The 14,524-nt window shown below is 42.2% G+C and overlaps 1 protein-coding gene across 1 annotated transcript in view; it reads right to left on the reverse strand.

Annotated features, from left to right (window-relative positions):
• LOC138528225 (extracellular calcium-sensing receptor-like) overlaps positions 1-14,524 on the reverse strand; it is a 194,234-nt gene that overhangs the window by 17,500 nt on the left and 162,210 nt on the right. The window lies entirely within an intron of this gene.

The following is a 14,524-nucleotide window of genomic DNA, read 5'->3' on the forward strand; positions in this document are numbered from 1 at the left end:
AATCATACATGAAAACTTTAAATGCAGGGCTTAAATACAGTGATATTTCCTGAAGCATGGAAGAGGCTTTTAGTCTTGGTTAAATAGCCACGTTTTCAGAGATTTCTTGAAGCCTGCGAACGTTTGCTCATTTTTGATGGGGAGGGGAAGAGTGTTCCAATATGTGGGTGCGAGATATTGGAAACTACTGCCTCCTGCCTTGGTAGTCTTGTATCGGGGGATGGCTAGGAGTAGTTGACTGTTAGATCTGAGGGTTCTCTTTGATACTTTTTTGGTGATGGCGTGGTTGAGGTAGATGGGGACACATGAGTGGATGCATTTGTATGTGACGCACAGGGCTTTGAATGTGACCCTGGCTTTGATGGGGAGCCAGTGATGGTTTCTTCTAATATTTGAGATATGATCTGACTTCCTTATTTCAAGGGCCGCCCGAAGGGCTTTATTCTGAATAAGCTGTAGTTTGTTTAGATTGGCTTTTGAGGTACCCAGGTAGAGTACGTTGCAGTAGTCGAGTCTGGATAAGATTAAAGCTCTTGCCAGCGTGATACAGTTAGTGGGTGTCAAGAATTGGCGACTGAGAGCAATAAGTTTAGCGGTGTAGGAAGTAGAGGAGGAAAGGGCGTTAATGTGCTTGGTCATGGTGAGGTTGGCATCAAGGTAGACACCTAGTGTTTTGACTTGTTTGAGTACTGATATGTTTGTGCCATCAATGTTGATGGATGAGTAATCAGGATGTAAGGCTTCTATTTTGGATTGGGAGCCCACAATGAGAACCTCAGTCTTCTCATCATTACGGCAGAGGCTATTTAGTGCCATCCAATTTTGGATTATGGCATATATTTTATTGATAGTGTCGGTGTCTTGAGTGTAATCTCCCGATAAAGGGATGAGGATCTGGGTGTCATCTGCAAAGTTGGTGTAGATGACATCCATGTCGTCTAGCGCTGAGAAGAGGAGTTTAGTGTATGCATTGTATAATGTTGGTGAGAGACAGGACCCTTGGGGGACACCAATGGGTACTATGATTGGGTTGGCGGCTTCTTTACCTATGACGACCCTGGAGGTGCGGTCAGCAAGAAAAGATTTGATCCAGGTAGTAGCTTCGGTGGAGAAGTTGAAGTCTTTCGCTAGTGTGGCACACAGTTTATTATGGTCTACTAAATCAAACGCTGCGGAGAGATCGAGTAGGAGGAGGATGCAGAGTTTTCCTGAGTCTCTGATGGTATCCATCTGGATTTTTAAGTCAAGGAGCGCCGTTTCTGTGCTATGGTTGGGGCGGAAACCTGATTGCCTCGTGCCAAGGAGGTGGTTTTGTTCGAGGTGAGTTTGGACTTGGTTGTATGCTAGTTTGTCCAATATTTTGAGGAGAAATGGGACAGTTGTTATTGGCCTGTAATTAGTGGGCACCGTAGGGTCTAGGGTAGGTTTTTTCAGGAGAGGGGTGACCCAGGCTTCTTTGATGCTAGCTGGTACTAGGTTGGCATTGAAGGAAGCGTTCACGAAGTTGGTGATAATAGGGGTGAGGGTGTGGGCACAGGATTTGACTACTGATGCAGGGACAGAATCGCCTTTGCAATTGGAGGCTTTAAGTTTGGCGATGGTGTCAAACACTACGTTTTGGGATACTGGTGTGAACTGGAATGGGGAGCTGGTGAATTCCTGGTGTGGTCGATTTAGATTAAGGAGGGCAGGTTTATAGGCTAGTGATTGTTTTTTACATGTGATTTTTATTTGGAGTAGTTCAATTTTGGCTGTTAGTGCGTCTTGAATAGTGGTGCACCATTCCTTGCTGGGGATAGTTGGGTTTATGGCTGGGGTGGGGTTTTCCAATTCTTTTAAAATGGCAAATAATTCCTTGGTGTCTGAGGTGGCATTGTTGATCCTATTATTGTACGCATTAGATTTATAAGTAATAGTAGCTGTTTTATAGGTTTTGTTTATTTCTTGGTAGGCTTTTTCTGCCTCTGCAGTAGGATGCTTTCTGTAGGTATGTTCACGCGCGCGTTTGGTTCTTCTGAGGGCGATAAGGTCCTCATTGAACCAGAAGCTAGATCGCTTGTCTGAGCGTTTTGCCTTGGTGGTGAGCGGTGCTATGGCATTAATGGTTTCAGTGAGGCACTTGTGATATATGTCAGCTAGGAGACAGGGGTTGTCACTAGTGATTGAGGTGGAATCTAGGATTTTTGAAAGAGGAGGCGTGAGGTTTTCTGGCGTGAGTTTGCGGGCGTTTCTAGTTTCATAGGTAATCATGGTTTTAGGTTTCTTTTGTATGGGTTCGGAGGGATTGATAGTAAATACAATATTATGGTGATCGGACCAAGTGAGAGGGGAGATGGCCTGAATGGTTATGGGTGTATTAAGGGAGAGGATCCAGTCAAGGGTCCTGCCTTTGATATGTGTGGGTGCATTAACTAGTTGGCTGAAACCCATGTCATTCAGGGCGGAATGAAGTGATTCTGCTTTGGCATCTTGGCTATCATTGAAACCTAGGTTGAGGTCACCCAGGATGATGTATTTCGAGCTAGGTTTTATTAGTGGAGCTAATAGCAACGGAATTTCAGTCTCTGGGTGGTTGTTAGGGCTAGGTGCTCTATAAATTACTATTAAATTAATAGTAGTTTTAGCATTTATGGGAAATTTTACGAGTAATGTTTCATACCCTTCTATACTTTCGATGGGACAAGATCTAAGCTGTAATTTAGTCTTGACTATAATAGCGACACCTCCTCCTTGTGAGTGGGTCCTATCTGTTCTAATGGTTAAATGCTAATAAATTACTAGACAAACACCAATCAAGGTTTGTTAAGGGATTAGGAACAGTAGTACATTTGAAGATTCTCTCGATAATCAAAAAGCAAGCAATCACGCTTAAACAGCTCTAATTGATTTTAGACAAGCGTTTGATTCGATATCTCGAGAGATTTTATGGCAAAAATATTTAGATGCTAAATGCCCTCCCCACATTATTTATTTGATTCACCAATTTTATTCAAACTCTGTTATTATAGTCATGCTTACTACTGATGGTCTTTTATCAAAAGAAATTCCGACCTATGCAGGATTAAAACAACACTGCATTTTGAATCAATTCTGGTTCATTTTTATATTAGAGACATAAATACAGCTTTTGAATCAGTTTGGTCATTCCCGCCAAAATTAGGATCAACAGAAATACCATGGTTACTTTTTACGCCGATGACTTAGTCATCCTGGATAGAACTCCAATAGGTGTTCAAAGGAAGTTAATAGCCCTAACGATTATGCAGAGACTAACCATCTGACCATCAATACTGCAAAGTCCAATATTTTGATTTTTCATCACGATTTACCGAAAGCAGGCTTTACATTTAATTTCTCTTTCTTGAGAATGTCACTTCCTCAAGTTTCACATTACAGATACCTTGGTGTTGATCTTGATACCCACCCATCTGATCAACCATACAAAACTGAACTGAAGATCAAGATGAAACTTCCAACCACTCAAGGTAGAGCTCTTCAGCGAAAATATGGTACATTTTCACTTAAACCTGCAGTGACATTCTATAAGCAGAAAGTGATTCCGATAATCTCTTACTGAGCACACACAAAATGTCCTCCAAACCCACCGAGGTGGGATATTTTAGAGGGAGTTTATTGGAAGAGTATTTCATCAATCCCCTTTAGAACTCCGATTGCTATTATTAGGTACAAATTAGGTCTTAGGTCATTAGCTGCAAGTGTCACTTGGCAACTTCTGCATATAAAAAGTGCTTGATATCTTCAACCGATTCTCAGAAAATTTTACCTGCACTAAAACACATATTCATATCATCATCTATAGGACCTCTACAATCATGGAAGATCCACATTAATTTAATCCTTGAAGCTGCAGATATGACACCAGAACTATTGCTTAAGTTCCCAGATAAAGCGAACATGTTTTAAAATATATTTCTGGGATGATGTATTTTGTAGCACAATTTTTAAGAAACATTGGACAAAAAAAACATAACATTTTCTAATTGTTTCTATGTGGTAGCAGAAAAAATAAGCAGCCGATTTCATGATTCATGAGCAGTCATGCTCAGTGAATACTTTGAGTGGAGAGCCCTACATATTTCCTCAAATTAGTGCCAGCAAACGTTAAGACCGGCACTTACTTTCCAGACCGGCAAACATGAAAGGACCCCCAAGACACGAACGAAGAACTGGAGTCAATTGGCATTAGACAACTAACGCCAGAGGAACAGAGAATGTGAGCAAGTGAAAGTGTTGAGAGAGTGCTGTTCAAAGTGTCCAATGGTGAGCAGGATGCAGAGGCCATGACTTCCCATCAGTCTTCAGGCAGAGTTCAAGCTCTCACATACTGGCCACTGTTGTGGCCGCGTGTGAGATCTACTTGTTGATGCATTTTCCCCAGCGTATGGCACTCGTGCATATAATAACCTTTATATCTGTACATTTTGAAGATATATTAGAGGTTTGCTCTGTGTTGCCCTTATTTTTTGTTTCCCGCTCGTTCCCCAGCACCAGGTGGACTAGGAACTACTATATCATAACTTGTTATCCAGTTATGTATAATCTATGCATGAAACCATAGACAAATACAATATTCGTTTTCACCAATACTCTAATGACACTAGGGTCTTTCTGAAAGTGTCCTCCCAAGATGATTTCTTGACCCTTGAACAGTGTTCACTAGATACTGAAGCGTGGATATCGCTCACCAATGTTAAAGTGAACACCTCTGAAAGCGGGTGTATTCCCTTTGCCAGTTGGAATACATTGCCTCTCTTTCAATCTGGCGTGTATTGCTATACTCCTTTGATGACTTATATAAACTGCAAGATCTCTAGGGTTCATTATTCACAATACACTATGAAGGACTGTATCATCAAGAAATCACACAACAGGCTGCCAATTTCCCCCTCACCCCCACCCCCGCCCCAGAGCTCTTTAGCACCGTAGTACAGGCTCTGGTCCTAATAGTCGTCTTGGACCTTCTTTACATCCTGCTGCAAGGCTCTCCCATTCTTTCTGGGCTCCAGTGGATGCTAGGATACACTTTAAGATCTGGTGTCTGGCTTGTGAGGCATGCAGCATTCCTAATTATCTAATGCATTACACACATCAGGTGGAAGCCACATCTGCAGAGGTCAGGCCATTCTGCAGTGCCCTTTTCCCAAGGCTAAATGTTCTAATGCTTCCAACCTGGTACCGCTGTGGAACAATCTTCCCATTGACCCTAGACTGACCCATTCTATTTTAGCTTTCAGAAAGAAAGTAAACTCTTTTCTCTTTCCTTTCAAACACAATTTACTTGATGTATAAGTGCCTTACAAATGCATAACAAATTAATAAATGCATTCAACTTCCTTTGTGTCCTGTTTTACCTGTCCTTTTTCATTTGAATACATTGCTATTGATAATTGAAGTGACTTGGTAAAGGTATTTAAGGCACCCAACGTGAGCTTGTTAAAGTCATGTACATGTCCTCTGTACACCATACACTACACACAATGCACTCTGCATTACATATGTACAGAGACCAGTGGCAAGTAATGCAGACATAAGAACGTGGCCAGATCCTACTTGTAGGAATTGGTCAAGGCAGTTCACTGAGTTGCATTTACACATGAAAATATATCGAAATCGTTCCATCCTAGATCTAACCATGGACAATTGAGACCAGGGGGTCAACAGCACTCATCTAAAAGAAACTGCAAAAGAGGGATCTGAAAAAAGCTGCCTGCATATTATTTCAGAATTAGTGATCAGCAAATGAGATAGCACAGTGAGCTAAGCGCTCACCCCTGGTATCTGTGCAGCAGCCTGCTGTGGCAGGTTCAAATCCCGGCGTGATCAAATCGACCTTTCATCATTCCTTCTGGACTCTGAGACCTATGGCTGTGTAGCAAGTTTGCAGAGCAGTGGAAGCCTAAAATATCACACGACGGGTTATAAGGAATTTAGTGTGTGGTAAATATTACAAATGAAGGTTAAAGCCAACACTTTTCCATTTGAGGTTCCTTGGAGTGGGCACAGTAGGGGCACGTGCTTGTGAACTGAAAGAACCCCAGTGAGCTTTGCACCATCCTCCTTACCATTACACGCCTACTTACTACTCCTCCCATTCATTCCATACTGTACAGGGGCAGGTTTCATTAAGGTGGGTAACGACACACAGGTGATCCTCTGCATAGTCAAACATATCTTAGTGAGCTTATTACATTTTCAAAATATTTTTTCTGCAAACTACTTTATTAATGTACAAACATATGATTATTCAATGGATACATTCAATCTTGAAATGATGTATGTATTGTCACATGGTTGCAAAACAATCCTTAACAAATCATTTTTTATACTACATAGATCACATCTTTAAAATAAAAAAATGTCTCAATCTTAAACACATTCAATCGCCATGTCATCAAATATTCACTTAAATACAATTGATTAAAAAAAATCTCAATCAAATTATCCAAATTTCTAAGATTTAATTTTGTAATTTTTTTGTAATTTAGTTTATTTGTAAAGCACAGCCAGACCCGTGGGCAACCGGGCAAATATTCTTAAGTACACAGTTACATTACATACAGTATACATATTTACAATACAATACACAGTTGCAGTATACATGAATTAATGTTCATCATTTAACAAAAAACACATTACCAAATGAGCTACTAAAATACACTTTTGAGCAGAACTGATAAACACTCCTCTAAAATTAAACTCGACCTAAAATCTCTCTTCACGTCTACCATCTTAAAAATTCAAACCTACAACTGCAATTACATCAGATGTTCTACTTCCATTCATGGGTTTCCTCCAGAACTCCTGCCCACTACTCCACCCCTCTGCCAGGAACATCTTCTCAAAACATTTCTTGCGCCAGAGGTATAAAGCTGGGCACTCCACCAGAATGTTCGAGTTTCTCTCGACATATTATCCCTATACAATCCACAGGTCAGATCTAGATGTGAAATCACCCCATATTTACAAAGAACTTCCTTTGTGTGGTAGAGATTCCACCGAAATACCGAAAATTCCGATCGAGCAGCACGACTCGGATAGATCGATAAAAAAGATGCAAGAACCCCTGATTTCTTACGCTCCATACACAGATGTGATGAAGATGTGTAACCATGCGCATTTTCCAATGTGTCTATCCAATCACTAGTTCTGAGGCGCGTTCGTCAGTAATACTTCACGATCAGAACCGATCTCTGCCAAGAGCGAGTCACACTGTATTTCAAACCTGAACGGGCAACACGACCCATAGTCATGCGAATACCACCAAATAGTGAATCGGTCTTCGTGACTAAGATTTACCAGAACAAGTTTTAAAAGTTCCATAGACCCTGTTCTCTAAGTGTTTGAATACCCAATTCATATCTAATTTGCACCCCGGCAGAGAATTGGAAACAGACAAAATCTTTCTCCAATGAAAGCTTCCAATGCTGGGAGCATATCAACAATTAACATGTTGTGGATTTCAATTCCATACAATTTCTTAGGAATAACTTTTCCTTGATAGAATTTAAGGGAGGGTAACAATGAGAATTTACTGTATGCCCCATACATTTCTTTCAGCTGATTGACAAGACCCTTTGCTTTGTTTTCCAGAAAGCTCTCGCCTCCCTACTGGATTTTTTTTCAGTAACTTGAAACCCCAGATATACGATCGACTGAAATGTTTCAAGCAGCTGGTCACCCAACCACCACTGTTTCGGTAAACAGCATTGTTTCCTTGTAAATCAGATGACCTTACATTTTATGGAGTTACAGACAAGTTAATTGTCCTTGCAATATACTTCGAAAGCATCAAGCACTGTCTGCATTCCTCTGGGGGTTTGGTCAATCAGCAGAAAGTCGTCCGCATGAGACAACCAGAAGAGGGGTTGATGGTTTACCTTTGGTTGGGAGAATGCACTGTTGTCCAAGTCCTCCCCAGCGTTCCGAGGTATACAGATTGAACAAGCAGCATGCCAATATACACCCTTGCCTCAGCCAACAAAATGTTGTAATAGCACATGAAGCATCGCCTTGCTTGTTCAATCTAACCCTAATATTGGATTTATCGTGATGGGCAATTATGAGCTTCAAAGGTTCCCCAGGTATTTTCAAGTTGGCTAACTTTTGCCACAACTTATTCCTGTGCACTGTATCGAATGCAACTGTTAGATCAAAGCTGGCTACATAAATGGCTGTACATTTTCCCATCAAAGCTTGCCTTTGTACGTATCTCAGCAGTAGACCATTCAGGTGAGTGCTCAAATTCTTGCGGAGCCCCGTCTGCCACTTTTGGATGCGGCCAGCCTCTCGCGACCAGGTTTCTAAATGTTTAAACACAACTGTCACCAGAACCTTGCTGTCCACATCCAAAATGGAGATTGGTCTATAATTCAGAGGCTCCGTCCTATCCCCTTTTTTAAATTTTGGAATTACGTACGCGGTTCTTCAGCTATCAGGAAGGACTAGGTTTCAATGATATGCTGGAAAAAGATTGTCAAGATAGACGCCCATAAAGAAGGATTATCGTTAAATAGAGCAAACGCCAATCCATAAGGGCCCGGCACTCTAGATTTACTGATAGATTTAATAACAGTCAGAATATCCCCATATTTTATTGGGACTTGCCAATCCTCATCAATTTTTTCCAATATAGGCCCAATTCCCCTTTGAGGCGAGCCAAACCTTTCCTTATAAATCTCAACCTACCTTTCTTCCCTGATTGGGTTACGCTGCAAGTCAACTTTACCTGGGGACTACTTCATGGTGGCTATTTAAACCACGCCAGGAGAGCAAAACACGCTTCGTGTTATTCTGCACTCCTGCAGCGTAACGCTCACCGTGCCTGTCGCTCCAGCATCCAGTCCGCAGCTACGCCTGTTTTGTTCTCCACGACACAAACCTGCAAAGGAGAAAAGGAAACGCAGATTAGAACAGGAGCCTTACCATTTGTCATTGCATTCATCTGGGAGTGCCGCACCTGCAAGAAAAGGAACACCAGTTACCGCGCTGTACTGTCAGCAGCAGCGCCGCGGAATACTCACCGATGCTCCTTTCATCCACATGATCCCGCGAGGCACTCTGACGAGATCGCCGCTCGGAGCATCCACATCTGCAAAGGAAAGAAAGACAACAGGTGAGATACTTACTTGGGAACAATACCCGCTCGAGGTCTCGCTAGTCACCATCATACATCCTTCAATCTAGATAAGCGCCTCACCTGCAAAATAAAGAGAGGACAATTGATTAATCACATGAATGAACAATATTGCTTGCTAAGACTTGTGCTTGGTGCAAAAACGGACTCTTACCTTGGCGCTACCTCATTTCTTTCGGAGAAGAGACATCCATCTTGGGCCATTCTGCAAGAGGAAGAAACATAAAGAAAAGGTGCAAGAGTGAACTATAAGACAACCTGAACTCTAAAGCATTGCATCCTTCTTTGGATTGGCATAAAGACTTACCTCTGAGTCATTGTTGTCAGGAACTCTGCCATAAAATTACGGGATCAGTGAAAGTTAACTGGTTTCTACGCACCCCTGCATTCCGACGCAGGATGGAGAGCCCATCCTTCTTAACAATAAAGTGAGACATAATAAGGGGAACACAAGGTGGTTACGGAAAAAACAGAAGTTAAACCTCTTTACCGCGGTCGGCTAACTTACCATTTTTACCACTCCAGGAAAGTCCTCTTACATGCCAGACAGACGAAACTAAGTGGACAACTGCAGTCGCTCATCACTACACTACGAGTCACATTGGTGGAGACCATGGCAGTCCAGCTTTGTCCGGCGCCCCTGTGGAACCCAGGTGAGCGTAAAAATGTATTTTATTATTTGATGCAATTTTCTGCCGGTTCCACGTTACCCTATTTCCTTCTTGGTTAATTAATCTACCAGGGAGGAGCTGATTAGTAGTCCTATTCACTGCTATCTGAAATTCCACTTCAATCATGCCATGATCACTCATATCACAGGGGATAGCATTGAAATGGGTATACATTTTAAACAAAAAAATCATCCACAAACAAATAATCCAAAATATATCTCTTTTCCACCCTTTGCCAGGTGGTCCGGCTCGGTATGTCTCCTGGGATAAACCTAGTCGATAAAGATGCAAAGATTCGAAGCACTCAAACCACCTTTTCCCTTGTCTCCTGTTGACCGAGGAAGGGAATTGCCCTGCCCGAGTGCACTCATGTACATCTGTAAAACAAAAAGAATCCAGGTCCCCACCCACCACTATTGAATGATTTATTTTAGAGGCAGACCAATTTGCAATGCAGTCCATCAATTCGTACAGCGGGGTCTCAAGGTCACACACAACTTTGTGCCAGTAGATATTCAGCATTAAAAGACTCCTCTTCATCTGGTCAGCCACAATATATGACTGAATTGCCACCATATTCCTCAGATTTAAATATATGGGCTCCATCCCTAGCCCCCAATCGTCCTTGACCAAAATGAGTAACGCCCATACTCCCCCTTGTTAGCGGCCTGAAAAGATCTTTTGTAACCATCTATTTGAGCTTAACTTGTCCAGAATTGATTGGGGGTTATTGTAGTGTATTAAGATTGTTATTTACTGCTGCTTTATAATAGTGAACTGTTTTATAACTGATGGTGTAAATAAATGTATATTATTTCACTCAGAACCCTTGACTCAGTGTTTGTTTAAACCATAGTAATTGTTGTCCTTTGTGTATCCTCTTGTACTGCTCACTTACTCTTGAGATAAGTCTGGCTGCTAAGCCATCGCTACCACTTTACTGTGTAGTACAGGCTTGTACCAAAGGTGAAATTGTACTTACACTTGTAGTCTTAATTGTGTGTGGTGTTCCCAAAGGGTACTGCAGATGATTCTGCCTAACACCGCCCACCACAGGAGCCTTCATCAGCCATGTCTCCTGCATATAGATAATGGGGTATTGTTGAAGAAAAACTTCCATCTCCAGATTAGAGAACAGATGGGCATATCTGCAATTATTCTAGGATACTATCCTCAGTTTATTGTTATCGTCCTTAACGGCGCCTCAGGAATGCATGTTCAGAGGAATTTTGGTAGGACAGATGAAGTCCGCTGGTCATAAGCCTGGTGGGGGCCTCTACATACCAGTCCCCCCTGGTTATTCCCCTCCCTCCCATGAATGCCCTTCCAGCCATGCTCCCCACCCCTAAAATACAAGTTTCCTTCTGTGTCCCTATTTGGGGCATCAATACCTATTTTGTTCAATGATGCAATTTCGCTCATGAACAAAGAGGCCAAAACCCCACAGTATAAAGTAGCAAGGGCCAAGTATGTTCTACTATGTACACCAAACTCTACACGATCAATATCATAACTAATTACCCTAAGACTATGGATCTCTGATAATAACCAGAATATTCCTGACCTGTTCAAAACAATGTTTCTTTTGATATCATACCTGAGTACTTCAAAAGTAAGTCTTTTCTCCCTGGCGTATTTAGGGCTACACTCTCCTTTTTCCTGTGTTATTCGTTCTTGAGCCCCTCGGGTGCAGTACGGATCAAATGTGAATGTATTCTCTCTTTCCCTCCTGGCCCCGCTGTGTAGTCCATTCCGGCCAACCACAGACCAAGGCGATATAGCCTCCTTTTCCCCCTAGGGGCCCCACATAACATTATTAACATGAGAGGCCCTCTCTGCCTATGGGTAATACTGTTCATCCCGCTTCACTCTCCCTTCCTGTATGAAGAACCTAGATTTGCCACTGCACCCCCATGATGTTCAATATTGGGATACTATTGGTCTCTCCTTCCACCCCAAGATAATAACCCAGCTTGTCCCTAGAGGCTCTTTTCACTGGCCTCCCCATTCTCTTTTCATCTTCTTCTGGGAGCACCCGTAGAGGATATACAGCCGTTTGTGCAGAACAATCCTTCAAATCATTTTTCCCCTCCCACTACCTTCCCTCTCCCCAGATTGCAGGCTCAATCAACATTTGTTCGCCCCTCCCCTTTCCTACATGTAAATCAATATTGGATTCATCTCGCCCTGATCATGCTATTGGTTTAATTGTGGTAGGAATACTCAATGATTTCACAACAGCGTTTGATTTCTTCAGTTGTTTTTCATTCTGTGCTTTTTTCTTCTGAGGTTTTTGAGACTTTTCCTTGCATTTAGATTGTACTAAACTAACAGCCTATTCCTGATTAGAAATGTCCTTATCTTAGTCCACTTTCCCCATCTCTGGGGTGGACAGATTAATTATCTCAGTATGATTCATTGGATCCAGTAAGGGATCGGTACCACCTATGTTAGCTTTATCTCTGGCCCCCATTCCAGGATCAGCATTTGTAGCCCCTAGTAATTGCACTTTACCCCACATCCGGTCCAATAGTGCTGTGTGTGTTTGGGTTACTTGGGTTAGGTTCTCATATAAGCCTAATATGGAACTCAGTACTTGATTTAGTTCCACAAGTATTGGATCTCTCTGTGCATTCACTGTATGGTCCAACTACTCCATCATTGTGGTTAGCTGACACTGTTGGACTGGAGCCGGAGTGGAGGCATAGGAGGTAACTGAGGAAAAGGAGTCAGACTCTGGTTCTTCCGAAAACATTTGAGGGCTATCAGGTAGAAATTAGGCTAATTTCCAACCCCTAGCCTCACTCAGATTCCACCAACGGGGCCAGTGGCACATTTCTCACACTCCCCTTTATAAGCTAAAATTAAACCATTTTGATTTGGAAGTATAATCACCCCCGATGTTGATGGCAATTGTAAATCTGACGTAATAGTTGTAAAAAAGGACGCTATAGACTTTGGAGTCTCCTTGGATCCTCCACTTTCCATGGGTTGGGATCCTTATTAGTCCATTTCTGGCCGCTGTGTGAAAGTCCCAGGTCACATAAAGTAGTTTGGGCAAGAATCGCAGATGATAGTAGGGGTAACCGCATAGCTAACTGCAAGGACATAGCTACATCTGAGCCTGGACCCCCAAATTCCTCACTTCTAGCCGCCAACTCGCCAGCAAATACCAGGGCAGCAGATGCATCCAGTTCCAAAGAGAAAGCCAGAGCCCCATATTTTGATCCGCTCCTGAGGTCATATTTATTGTTAATCACTTGGTTGCCCATGGTGATCAACATATAACATACGTTTAGCCAGGAAACATTAGATGCCACATTGGACAGGTCAAACTCGACTCCATCAAAGTCTGCAGAACTGCAAAACTACCCAGTAGACTTGGCATGTGACTTTGCGCGCGCTTCGAGCTGTTTTCAGAATATATGCACTCCAAGCCCAACAAGTACTGGCATTCAAGTACCTATCAGCTGAGCTTGGGCTCCCAGGCAAAATAGGTCGATCACAGCAGAGCCTCTCTCTCGATGGAATCCTCACCAAGTGAGTAGATTACGAAACAAAGTTACATGCTGCCCTCTGCAAACCTGCCCAGTAGACTTGGCCCGTGACTTTGTGTGCTCCGTGCTGTTTTCAGAATGTATGCTTGCCAAGCCTAACAAGTACTGGCAATCAAGCACCTATCAGCCGACCTCGGACTCCCAGGCAAAATAGGTCAATCACAGTAGAAGCTCCCTCCCTATGGATTTGTCGCCGAGTGAGTAGATTAAGAAGCAAAGTTACATGGTGCCCACTGCAAAACTCCCCAGTAGACTTGGCCCGTGATGGAATATAGAGACAATTCATTTTTAACCAATACATCTATATATATAAAACAAAGTTGTGTTTGTTTGTTGGTTTGCATGTGGCATTCTTGGGGATGTAACTCCTCAAAACGGTGAGGTCTGGTGTCATGAATTTTGCATGAATGCAACTATTTCTGGCTTGTTAGGTCATCCAGTTCAGAGATAATTAATTATTTTGGTTTTTCAGCTTTGTTTTTCAGCATTACATTTTGTGGTGTTACACTGCCCTCGAGAGGTCATTTGAAGGAAGTGCTCATCATCGCGCATCAAAGCTGAAACATGATCAGCATTCTGAAGAAGGAAGATCTCAAGACCATGAAGCTGATAGAATTCAACATACTTTCATACAGAGCAATGAACGTGCCGAAGAACCTGAAGCAAGAATTCCTGATCAGATAATTTGTGCTGCCAAAAAACCTAGCAACAGAACTGCTGAAGAAACTGAAGCACAGCTTGCTGTGAAGAGAATTAGTGCAGCTGAACAACGAAGGAAAGAAACTGCTGAAGAAACTCATGTGACACTTACTGATCTGAGAATTTGTGCTGATCAAAAGCAAAGCAATGAAACTGCTGAAGAAACTGAAGTGAGACTTACTGATCAAAGGTTTAAAAAATCTGAGAATTGAAATCCCAGGACGAATACAGGGAGTTCAACTGGTAGTAATATAAAATGAAACATATACTATAGAACATATCACAATGCATGCAATCATCCTCCCTAGCAACACAAATACCAAATAAGACAAGACAGTGCAAACAACACAAAGACCAATCATATGACTTGTAAAATGTGCAAAGTACAGAAATCTGTGCAACAAAGCCAATAGATGTTGACCACTTTTAATTATTATCCGGCA

Source organism: Ambystoma mexicanum, chromosome 7q, assembly GCF_040938575.1.
Source record: "Ambystoma mexicanum isolate Mex_15411 chromosome 7q, UKY_AmexF1_1, whole genome shotgun sequence".
NCBI classification, from domain to species: Eukaryota; Metazoa; Chordata; class Amphibia; order Caudata; family Ambystomatidae; genus Ambystoma; species Ambystoma mexicanum.